Below are 12,837 nucleotides of genomic sequence, written 5' to 3'. Positions count from 1 at the left end.
TGTGTCGTCTGCATTGGTACCGTTTGAGCTGTGTGAAGGTAGTAGCGAGATGGTTGAGTGCAGTGAGTGCGGTATGGGGGTCCTGCCCAGCGATTTGCCTATGAGTTGTTCGGGTTGTGGTTGCGCTAAAGTGTACCACTACAAGTGCACTTCCATGACCAAACCATTGGCAAAGCTGGTCACGGAGAATGTAAATGTTGTGTTCAAGTGTGATCAATGTTTATCAAGCCAGTGTTGTGGCGAGCAGAATATTCTGTTCTCGAATACACAAAAGTTGGAAGAAGAGATGAAGAAGATTTCTTCACTCTCTGATTCGATCGGTGGTATTCGAGACAATATTGCTGCTCAGATAAACATCGCGTTGAAAGACAGGATGGAGCAATTGGGGAAAAAGGTACAAAATGCCTTAGACAATGCAGTCTCTGGTTTTCCGGGATTTAATTGGAAATGAGTTGGAAAATATGAAAGGTTCATTTTACAATTTGATGCGCGCAGTAAAGTAGATGCAATGAATGTAATGCAAGGTTCATCTCGTTCGACTTCGGAGTCGGCACTTAATCCCAGAGGTAAAAGCGAAAGGTTCAGGAAGCAGACGACGCGTCTGATGATGTTTTTAATGAAAAGGTTAGTTTCGCGGATATTGTTAAGAAGAAGTGCACTGGGATGAAAAGTAATAGTAGTAATAAAGCTAAGACAAAAAGTACGACCGCTAATGATGTGAAGGTTGTTCGTAAGGCTCGTCCGGTTATAGTGATAAAACCGAAAGAGTCCAACCAGAGTATCGATGATACTCGGAAATTTTTGACCACCAAATTAGATCCAAAAACACACAAAATCAGTAACTTTAGAAACGGGAAAAACGGCTCTATTATTGCTGAGTGTGCAACAGGATATAGTATTAATGTTGTGAAAGAAGGCATTCAAAGCGAGTTGGGTGAAAATTACAATGCTGTTGTTCCCTCATCGGTGCCAAGGTTAAAAGTGATGGGCATGAGCGAGAAACTTTCCTCCGATGACTTCATTCAGATTTTAAAAGATCAGAATGAAGACATCGCTATCAATGATGTAAAGTGATACGGGTGTTTGAAAATCCTCGTTTCAAATACAACAAGTACAACGTTGTGATTGAAGTCGATAAAGACAGTCATAGCTGTTTGTTGACCGCGAAGAAAGTAAATATAAGGTTTGATCGGTGCCTTGTTGTTCCTGAGATTAGTATTCTTAGGTGTTTCCAATGTGGAGAATTTGGGCACATGAGCACAGATTGCAAAAACGCTATCGCGTGCTCTAAGTGCAGTGGACCTCACAAGACATCTGAATGCACGTCATCTGTATTGAAATGTGTTAATTGTAATAAAATGAATCAAGAACGTAAAACGAATTTGGACGTTAAACACGGAGCATTCAGTACTGAATGCAAAGTGTATAAAAGATTAGTTGATCGCAAAAGAGCAGCTTGCATTTCAATGAATAGCAACCAAGTTCTAGTATGAATGTAAATAAATTCGATATTTTGTATTTGAACATTGCAGGTCTCTCTACAAACTACGTTGCATTACGTCAGCTTGTAGAAGATAAACGTCCATTTTAGTCTTTTATCTGAAACGCATATCGTTGACAGTGATTCTTTCGAACAGTACAGTATCCCGGGTTACAGTGTAGCTGCTTGTTTATCACATTCAAGGCACACTGGCGGTGTTGCTATTTATGTCAAAGAATCGGTTCAATTCAAGCTTCAATTGAACGAAGTTTGTGATGGTAACTGGTTCTTAGGCATTGCAGTTGAACGTGGCATGAAGATGGGTAACTATGGAGTTTTATATCACTCTCCCAGTTCAAATGACCTTCGATTTGTTGAAATTTTGGAGAACTGGTTGGAGATGTTCATAGATCCTAGTAAATTAAATATACTCGCTGGCGATTTTAATATCAATTGGTGTGACATCCATAATTCGAATCATTTGAAACGGTTAGCAGACTTTTTTGATTTGAAACAAAAGGTCTTCGATTACACACGTATTTCTCAGCACAGTAGAACTTTAATTGATCATGTATATTCTAATTTCGATTCCGTTAGTACGGTAACGATTTGTGATTTGAAAATAACCGATCATGAAACTCTAGTAATTAACGTAGATGATAATAGTGATAATAATAGTGATCTTATCAAATTAAAGTGCTGGAGAAAATATTAAAACAAGCTATCTCGGGTCTTGTCGCAAGAAACGTGGATTTTCAATCAAACGTCGGTTCGTTAGATCAAAAATCAGCTGTTCTTACTGACGTTTTGAAAACCTGTACCAATAATCTAATAGAACATAAATATGTATCTCTGAAAAACTCGAACAGCTGGTACAATCTGGATCTTTTACGATTCAAACGTAAAAGGGAAAAATTGTACAGAAAATTTTGTAGAAGTAATAATGCTATTCATTGGAAAAGGTATCAGGTCGCGCGTAATAAATATTCGCATATGTTGAAAAAAACGAGATGCGAATATATTCAGAGGAAAATTGATCAGCATCAAAACAACAGCAAAGAGTTATGGAAAATTTTGAAATCCTTGTTAAAACCTAATAGTAGCAAACCGCGATCCATAACCTTCGATGGCACATTAGAACAGTCAGAACAAGTAATTGCAGATAAATTCAAACAATATTTCGTCAACAGTGTCTCACTGATTACCCAGTCAATTGAGTTAGTTGATGAGCCTGACGAAATAAAACAGCCGATTAATTTTAATTGTAGATTTGATGGATTTCACCCAATAAGATTAGAAGAATTTGAAAATATTTGCTTTTCAATTGGAAAAACGGCTGGAGTCGATAATGTTAATGCCAAGGTAATACAAGACTGCTTTGATGTCATCGGACACAACTTGCTGGACCTTATAAATGAATCTTTACGAACTGGGCACGTGCCACAAGTTTGGAAGGAATCTCTAGTGATTCCGATTCAAAAAGTTGCTGGGACGATTAAAGCCGAAGAGTTTCGTCCTATCAATATGTTGCACACATTAGAGAAAATTTTGGAACTTGTAGTAAAAGGCCAGCTGCTTGAGTATTTGAATAGAAATAACTTGCTGATACCGGAACAATCGGGATATCGAGAAGGTCATTCTTGTGAAACCGCATTGAACTTGGTATTAGCTAAATGGAAGGAAAATGTAGAGCGTAAAGATACGATTGTTGCTGTGTTCTTGGATCTAAAATGCGCTTTTGAGACAATTTCTCGGCCCTTATTGTTAAGCACAATCAAGCGCTTTGGAATTTCGGGATCTGCATACAATCGGTTTGAAAGCTATTTGTCTGACAGATCTCAAGGACTGCTTTTAATGATTCTGTTTCTAGTCCCGTGGAGAACACGCTAGGAGTGCCACAGGGAAGTGTATTAGGGCCTATTTTATTCATTATGTATATAAATGACATGCGACGAGTCTTACGATTTTGTGATATAAATCTTTTGCTGATGACACCGTGATATTCATTGCAGCTAAAAATTTAGCAGATGCCGTTTCACGCTTGAACGAGGATTTACACTCTCTAAGTAGATGGTTGAAATACAAGCAATTGAAATTGAATATTAATAAAACAAAATACATGGTAATTTCGCGAACCCGAGTAAATGAGGATGTCGTTGTTAAACTTGATGATGAGACAATTGATCGCGTCCGCGATATTAAATATCTTGGCGTGATTATTGATGACAAGCTAAAATTTGACATACATATTGACAATGTTATCAAGAAAATAGCCAAGAAGTATGGAATGCTCTGTCGATTAAAACACGATTTGACTATTGGTAGCAAAATACTCTTGTATAAATCAATCATCTCTCAATCATCTGGATTTTTGCCCTTCCATCCTTTTCTTGGCTAACGAAACACAAATATCGAGATTACAAAATAAAATAATACGTTTGATTTTTAAAATGTGATAGATTCACTTCCTCAACTTTCCTGTTGGACGCCTTACAATGGCTGTCAGTGAAGCAAAGAATAGTGTACTTGACTATGGTGTTCATTTTTAAAGTAATAAACGGTTTACTGCCTCGATATTTGTGTGATCGAATTGAAAGAGGAAGTGATATTCATAGTTATAATACTAGACACGCGGATAATGTGAGAACACCCTATTTTCTGTATAGCGCTTCACAAAACTCTTTGTTTTTTAAAGGTATAAATGTTTTCAATTCGATGCCTTCACACATCAAACGTGCAGTCACGCTAACACAGTTTAAGAGACAATGTATTTCACACGTCAAAGCTGCCTTTTGAACAGCTACCCGGCAATTTTTACCCGTTAACACATGTATCTTGACGAAGTTTTTAACAACGGATGATTTTTATGGACCATTTTTATTTTTATTATTTATTGAGGCATTAATAAGCTATAACGTTCGCCTCGATGATGATGATGGATTTGAATTTATTGACGTAGTTTATTTTGAACCTTTCTTTGTGTAGTCTACAAAAGTTTGAGCATCGCGCGCGGATTACAGATATGAATGATTTTGAATTTATTTAAAAACTTGCATATTTCGAACTGTTGAATCATGCTCTTGAATTAGTAGTAAGCCTTCTGGTAGATTATTTTGTACTCGCGGTTGTTCCGAAACTTTTGTTATCGACGGAGCGGTTACACAAGTTTTGATGTTTGGTTGTCGAACCTAATGATCCATGTTCAGATACATGTGAGTTTTAGATTGCGATATTGGTTTGTGAAAAGAACGCGATGTTTGGCGGAGCTTTTGAAATCTGTGCGAGAGGTTTCACAAGTTTAGCTTTTGATGAGCTCCATGTATCACTACTGTTGATTACAAAAATTCTAGATGTACTCCTTCAGTTCATTTTACCAATTTATTTTTGCTGTACAGTATGGAATTGTATTTTGGATTTTATATCTGTATATACAATCGGATCGTTTGTTTGCAAAACCGATTACATTGATCTTATTTAATTATCTTAAAGATAACCTTTGTAGGGGTATGTGGCGGGACCATCATCATCATCATCATCATTCTGGTAGAAGCTTTCCAAGCTTCTGGTAGAAACTTTCAAGCTTTTGGTAGAAGCATTAAAGCTTCTGGTAGAAGCGTTCAAGCATCTGGTAGAAGCTTTCCAAGCTTCTGGTAGAAGCCTTCAAGCTTCTGGTCAAGCTTCTGGTGGAAACTTTCCAAGCTTCTGGTAGAAGCTTTCAAGCTTCTGGTGAAGCTTTCCAGAAGCTTCTGGTAGAAGCACCAGAAGCTTCTGGTGAAGCTTAAGCTTCTGGTAGAGCACCAGAAGCTTCTGGTAGAAGCAAGCTTCTGGTGGGAAACTTGAAGCTTCTGGTGGGAGCAGAAGCTTCTGGTGGGAAGCTTTCCAGCTTCTGGTGGGAAACTTGAAGCTTCTGGTGGGAAGCTTGAGTCTGGTGGGAAGCTTGAAACTCTGGTGGAAGCTGGTGAAGCAGGCTCTGGTGGAGCTTCTGGTGGGGAAGCTTGAGCTCTGGTGGAGCCGGAAGCTGGTGGGAGCCAGGCTCTGGTGGAAGCTTGAGCTCTGGTTGGGAGCTTGAGCTCTGGTGGGAGCCAGGCTGGTGGGAGCTTTCCAGAGCCTGGTGGGAAGCTTGAGCTTCTGGTGGGAAGCCCAGGCTCTGGTGGGAAGCCTAGGAGCTCTGGTGGGAGCTCCAGGCCTGGTGGGAGGCAGGCTGGTGGGAGCAGGCTGGTGGAGCCAAGCTTCTGGTGGGCCAGGCTCTGGTGGGAGCCAGAAGCCTCTGGTGGGAGCAGGCCTCTGGTGGAGCCAAGCTTCTGGTAGAAGCTTTCCAGCTTCTGGTGGGAGCTTGAAGCTCTGGTGGAAGCTTGAAGCTTCTGGTAGAAGCACCAAGCTTCTGGTGGGAGCAGCCATAGCTTCTGGTAGAGCTTTCAAGCTTCTGGTAGCTTTCAGGCTTCTGGTGAAGCACCAAACTGGTAGAAGCATTTCAAAGCTTCTGGTGGAAGCTTTCAAGCTTCTGGTAGAAGCATTTCCAGCTTCTGGTGGGAAGCAGTCTTCTGGTGGGAAGCACAGTCTTCTGGAGAAACTTGATCTTCTGGTGAAACTTGATCTTCTGGTAAGAAGCTTCCAATCTTCTGGTGAAGCTTTCCAATCTTCTGGTAGAGCCAGAAGCTTCCAAGCTTCTGGTAGAAACTTTCAAGCTTCTGGAAGCTTTTCAAGCTTCTGGTGAAGGCTTTCAAGCTTCTGGTGAAAGCTTTCAAGCTTCTGGTGGAAGAATTTCAGGCTGGTGGAAGCTTTTCAAACTCTGGTGGAAGCTTTCAAAGCTTCTGGTGAAGCTTTCAGAACTCTGGTAGAAGCTTTTCAAAGCTTCTGGTGAAGCTTTCAAGCTTCTGGTAGAAGCACTTTCAAACTCTGGTATGGAAACTTTCAGGCTCTGGTGGGAAGCTTTTCAAGGCTCTGGTGAAGCAAGCCTGGTAGGCTCTGGTGGGAAGCTTTCAGGCTTCTGGTGGGAGCTTTTCAGGCTCTGGTGGAAGCTCCAGAAGCTGGTGGGAAGCACAGAAGCTCTGGTGGGAAGCACCAGGCTTCTGGTGGGAAGCCTGCTCTGGTGGGAGCCTTGAGCTCTGGTGGGAAACTTCCAGAAGCTCTGGTGGGAAGCTTGAGCTGGTGGAAGCCTGGTGGGAAGCACCAGGCTCTGGTGGGAAGCTTAGCTCTGGTGGGAAGCACCAGGCTCTGGTGGGAAGCCCAGGCTCTGGTGGGAAGCCAGAGCTCTGGTGGGAAGCCAGGCTCTGGTGGGAAGCTTGAGCTTCTGGTGGGAGCCTTGAGGCTCTGGTGGGAGCCAGGCCTCTGGTGGGGCAGCCAGGCTCTGGTGGGAGCTTGGGTTTCTGGTGGGAGCAGCTCTGGTGGAAAGCCAGGCTGGTGGGAGCAGGCTCTGGTGGGAGCCAGGCTTCTGGTGGGAGGCAGGCTTCTGGTGGGAAGCCAGGCCTGGTGGGAGCTTGAAGCTTCTGGTGGGAGCCAGGCTCTGGTGGAGCACCAGCTCTGGTGGGAGCCAGGCCTCTGGTGGGAGCCCAGAGGCTGGTGGGAGCCTGAGCTCTGGTGGGAGCCAGAGCTCTGGTGGGAAGCCTTGAAGCTTCTGGTGGAGCAAACTCTGGTGGGAAACTTCCCAGCTCTGGTGGGAAGCACCAGCTCTGGTGGGAAGCACCAGAAGCTTCCTGGTGGGAAGCTTGAGCCTCTGGTGGAAGCTTGAAGCTTCTGGTGGGAAGCTTCCAGGCTTCTGGTGGGAAGCCAGCTCTGGTGGGAAGCTTCCAAGCTTCTGGTAGCTTTCCAAGCTTCTGGTGGGAAGCTTCCAATCTCTGGTAGAAGCTTCCAGGCTTCTGGTGGGAAGCACCAGGCTTCTGGTGAAGCTTCCAAGCTTCTGGTAGAAGCTTTCCAGCTTCTGGTGGGAAGCACCAGAAGCTTCTGGTGGAAGCTTCTGGAGAAGCTTGAAGCTTCTGGGAGAGGCTGGGAGAAGCTCTTCTAGGAGGCTCAGTGGAGAAGCTTTTAAGCTTCTGAGAAGCCAGGCTTCCAGGCTTGGAGCTTGAGCTGGGAGCTTGTCTTCTGGGAAGCTTGAAGCTTCTGGGAGGCTTCTGGGAGGCTTTCAAGCTTCTAGGAGGCTATTTAAGCTTCTAGAGCACCAAGCTCTAGGAGGCTTTTCAAGCTTCTAGGAGAAGCATTTTAAGCTTCTAGGAGAAGCATTTTAAGCTTCTGTGAGAAGCTTTTCATGCTTTTAGGAGAAGCTTTTCAAACTTCTAGGGGAAGCTTTACCATCTTCTAAAAGAAGCTTTTCCAGCTTTTGGAAGACGTTTTTCCAACTTTTGGAAGAAGTTTTCCTAGCTTTTGAAAGAAGCTTTTTCTGCTTTTGAAGAAACTTTTTCCAGCTATTGGAAGAAGCTTTTCATTTATTTAAAACGGCTGGGAGAAACTTTTCAAGCTTCTGGGAAAAGTTTTTCAAGTTTCTGGGAGAAGCTTTTTAAGCTAGTGGAAGAGGCTTTTCAAGTTTCTTGAAGACATTTTCAGGCTACGGTGAGAAGCACTTCAAATATCTAAGGGAAGCTTCTATAGCTTGCGGGAGTAGATTAGAGATTGTTTGGGAGATGTTTTTCGAATTCAGATTGTGTAGAAAGTTCACGAGCTTTTGAAAAAAAGCTTTCCAATTTTTCGGAAGATGTTCCAAAGCTTCTGGGAGAAGCTTTTCAAGTTTTTGAGGGAAACGTTTTAAGTTTTTGGAAGAAGCTCCTTTTGATGCTGCAATTGACACTGTCCAGAATCCAAATACGATGGGCTTGTAATATCTTCTATTAGTTATCATCAAAGGGACTTGAATTTATCGAAGTAAAGAGACTCATTCACTCGATTTAGTTCTCTGTTATTTATCTTTTCTTTGCAAATGAATTTTTCTACCAGCCAAAAAATAGTTCTATTTTTTGCCTTCCTCGTATTTTATGAATAAGTTGTTTTCAGATGTTTCAGTTTCGATTTATTGATAAACACCATTCGCTAATAATGAATATTGCGATTCAAATAATCTTTCAACACAGTTAACAAATAAAATTGAGTTCCTCTCTACTCCTCATTCCAAACGATTCCCATTACTATTTTTCAGTTCATCAAAGAACGTCTCGATCTAATCGCAATGTTTTTCTCACTTGTTCACAGGGCACTTCGACTGGAATTCCTCATCGCACGGTTTCGCATTCTTGCAGGACCGGCACATAATTACCGCTGAAGGCCGGGAGTTCACTAATCACTACGACAAACAATAGCCTTCCAAGCAACCCCTCCACCATCTGCAGCCTTTCAATCCACTCAGTGCCGGCACTTGAATAGGGAACCGCGATCAACAACTACCCTACACTGCGCGCAATGGGATAATTCATCAAGCCGCAATCCGCGCAAGCCCCAATCAATCAATCAATCAATCAATCGACCCCATCGTCTCCGTCGTCATCGAGGACCGATTGATCCCTTGGACTATGTGTGCGATCCTTCGCATCTAGTAGACAGTGTGCAGCAGCTCGCAGGTGAAGAAGTGATAAATCAACAATCAAAGAGAGACCTGGAACTGGGAGTCACGTACGCAGCAGCACCAGCAGCATTTGGAAGAAGTAGATACCGCCCAGCAGTACCAGCATTATTGGCGGGGCGTGATGATGGATGGGACCGCACCATGTTCTGAAGACTTCCTCTGCGGTGCTGCTTCTTGGTACGGCCTGACAATGGCAAGTGGGAGCCCGTGAAGCTGCATAATTTGATATTTTTTCCCCCTCTGTGAGTTGTGTGATCATTGTATTTTGCGTTCGCAAGTGAAGAATTGTTTGTTCGAAAATAAGAAGGAATAGGAAGAAGAAAACGCCTGATTCAGTCAACGAATAAGTTCGGTGTTTTCGCGCTGTTCTGTCTAGGAGCCAGTGAAAACGACTCCACAATGTACTGCCTTTGCCGATCATCGAAAACCATCGCGGTGCGGATCGTTCTGCTGGATGAGACCGACTTCCTGCACGAATTACAGGTAAGCGATTGAGGGAAAGGAGTAACAAATAAGGCATTTTGTATTCTCAGTGCGCACTGTTCAATCCTTTACCGGATTAGATACATATTATCTCATACATCGTTTAAATTTTTGTTCATTGATTTTTTTAGATTCGGTTCTATGCTGAATAAATAATCTCAGTTCTAAAGCTGTAATTTTCCGAGAGGCATATTCAAAATAACACGTAATCAAATGATCTTAAGAAATATGCAACCTGTCTCGATTTTTTGCACTACCAGATTTTTCCCTCTTTGTGACAACTTCGGAAATTCTGAAACTAGTTGCGTGGGTGTCGGATGGCTATACCCAAACTTTATAGAAAAAAAAAACATCTCGAATAAACTTCTTGCGAAAAAAAAAATGCTATAGAAAAAAAATCCATTACAATCCACGTCACCCCCGGCTAAAATAACTTTCGTCCTGATATCGAAAACGCCGCCGCAGAGCAAAACCACGACAAACGTCTCTAAATTAAGTTTTTTTGTTGTCTTGGAGAATAATTTTAAGTTGATAATTAATGTGTTCTTTCCTTCAAACTTGCCAGGAAGGAAATCGTTGCTGGTAAGGCTCGGCTCATTCGATATTGCGATGGAATTTTCTGAAATCGTCCACCTGCGCCAATACCACCTGTGCCAAGATCCTCAACGAAGAACACCCAACCGGCGACGCAGAACCGGGAGCGGCAATGCAAATGCAAGGCCAGCAAGGGCACGACCCATCCTAGAGAACAATAAAGAAGGCGATAATAAAACGATTGCAAAGAATTGAATAAATTTGATTTTAAATTCAAATAAATTTAAAATCGTTGAGATAAGCAGCGTGAGGCGTGAGGAGAAAAAAAATCCGATGTGGGAACGAGCCACTGATCCCGCTGCCAACGCCATCGTCGAGAACTTGGCCGTTGTTGACTGGCTATTTATTTATGTAAACACTGCACCCGCTTTCGGCGCGGATTCCAGCACTGACGACGTCGTTTGTCGCCAGCTTACCGCTGCACAGTGTAGGATGCATAGCGCTCAGCTCGAGTTTGGGGAAAACGGGAGAAGGTGGGACCGCGCGCGCAAAGATCGTGAAGATTACATTAATTTCCTCGATTCGCGCCCGCCGGTGCTTCTCCAACTCTAGGACTTTTCCATGGAAAGACACTACCCGATTTGGGTTGGGTTAGTTTCGAAATCACAGGGCTGCAGCTGGAATGAGCCACCATGGCCACCGTCGCCGTCTACCAGGCAGCACACAGTAGCATATTGCGATTGTTCTATGTCGAAGACCTCCTCCCGATCCGCGTAAACGAGCGAGAGGTCAATGGCAGCAGATAGTGCATGACCGCCGCCCGTCGCCACCGTGCCTTGCCGCTTCCTGCAACGGACATCTTCGCTGGAATCGTTCGAGCTTGTGCAAATGTAATCGGAAATGAACGCGAGCTGCCACCGTTTATTGGTTGCAGGGTTAGTGTCGGTCGGAGCACAGGTGCCAAAGAGTGTGATTGGCGGAATTTCCGCGCAACTGCTGCTCGTTAAGGAAATTGGATCGTAATTGAATGGGATTTGATAATGTGATCTAGATAATGGGAATAATGGAGGCGAAGCCGGCAGAATGGACGGCCCTTGAAGCTGTACGAAACTATCGGCAGCGGGAGCATGAGGGTGCGACATTATTTCGATCCATGGGGTTAAGGCAGGTGCTTTCGACAGGGATCTTATTCTTGGCTGGATGGGAATAAATAATGTCAATAAGTAACCCAGTGATAAAGGCATCGCTGCGGTATCTGGTTTTGTTATATTGATGTTTTTCAAGAATAATCAACTTATTTCTACCAGCGTCTGAAATGTTGATTTTTTTTTCGTAACGAGATAAAGATTAATTCTTTGTAAGGACAGAATGAAAACATATTCGGGTATGCATCATTTGGAGAATTGGAATATATACGATTTCGTTGAAAGAAATTTTTCGAATGACATTTATTCGAATTTTTATATATATTTTTGCATTGTTTGAGAAAGGCACATAATTAATGCCGCAATATTGACCAAAGAATGATGGGTTCATAAAACGAATAAATAGGAAAACGGTAACTATTCACGACAGGATATTTATTATGGCGAACCCCTCTAACCAAATTCGATGAATCTATACTTATACAACCTGGGGCCTGTAGCATAATCGAAATTTTACTAATAATATTAGTAGAGGAGTAGCTTGTAACTTGTATTTTTCTGTTGCATAATGAATCTACAAGTATCAATTTACAAGTCTAATATTACAAGTAAAGCGCACTTATAATATTAGCAGAATTTACAAGTAACTGTTGCATAAAGAAAATACAAGTAGAAATTATTAGCGATGGCTTGTAGTTTCTTTTACAAGTATGAATGGTGCTGTAGTTTAATTTACAAGTAGCTTTTATTTTATTATTTCAGCTGCGCAAAGTAAATATACATCGTTTTATTGTTTTAACGGCTTAAATGAGAAAGAAACTATTATTCAAAGTGCATTTAATTATCATACAGTGAAATACCGTCAACTAAGAATAAATTTAACGCTCCAATACAAAATTGGGAATTATGAAATTTTTCAAATAACTCTGGAGAAAGCAGAAATACTTTAAGTGCTGACGTCAATTTTGTGTAAAAATGTCTCTTCTAACACCACGTAGTTTACCTTAATCCACGTAAAAACATATTACCCAAAGCAAAGTTTAGTAACTTTAGTTTGCCTAAAAATGACTTTATCCAACTCAAATGTGAATTGTTGTACTGAAGAATCTTGGGTGGGGCCATGCATCTTGCCCTATGTTTGACAACAATCATGGGAAAAAGAAAAAAATTACTTAAATTTTTAATAAAATTTGATGCGATATTATCATTAGTAAGTATTTTGAACTTAAATTTTGAAATGATTTATCTTTCAAGAAATCGCCTAAATTTCATAATAATTTCAACAATTTCAATTATTGGACTAAAACAAAATTCAATCCCGCATAAGTTCCGCAAAACACGTAAAATGGAACCCGCAAGTACAAATAGCAATTATTAAAACCCATGTCAATCCCAAAATCCGCATATAAAAACCACGTAAAAAATCACTCCAATACAATGCCAATACCACGGAACCGGATTGAACCGCGGAATCAAGAAATTAAAGAGAAGGATAATAAATTCGTATATCTTTCGCAGTATTCTATGCACAAACTTGCAAAAAGCATAAACAAACCATTTATCGGCGCATTGACAGTGAAATGTCGGATGAATTTTGACAGGTAAATGAACCTGACAGACTTGTCATTTCAACCTTACTAATAATACAA

General features: G+C 41.8%; 1 long non-coding RNA gene across 1 annotated transcript in view; it reads left to right on the top strand.

Annotated features, from left to right (window-relative positions):
- LOC134204866 (uncharacterized) overlaps nt 1–9,503 on the top strand; it is a 234,955-nt gene extending 225,452 nt beyond the window's left edge. Inside the window, exon 3 of the long non-coding RNA XR_009977997.1 lies at nt 8,657–9,503. This is a non-coding gene — a long non-coding RNA (uncharacterized LOC134204866). The remainder of the gene's footprint in view (nt 1–8,656) is intronic.
- The last annotated feature ends 3,334 nt before the right edge of the window (nt 9,504–12,837 follow it).

The sequence above is a fragment of the Armigeres subalbatus genome, unplaced genomic scaffold (assembly GCF_024139115.2).
Source record: "Armigeres subalbatus isolate Guangzhou_Male unplaced genomic scaffold, GZ_Asu_2 Contig937, whole genome shotgun sequence".
In the NCBI taxonomy this organism is placed as follows: domain Eukaryota; kingdom Metazoa; phylum Arthropoda; class Insecta; order Diptera; family Culicidae; genus Armigeres; species Armigeres subalbatus.
This window is presented reverse-complemented; position numbering and strand designations above follow the sequence as displayed.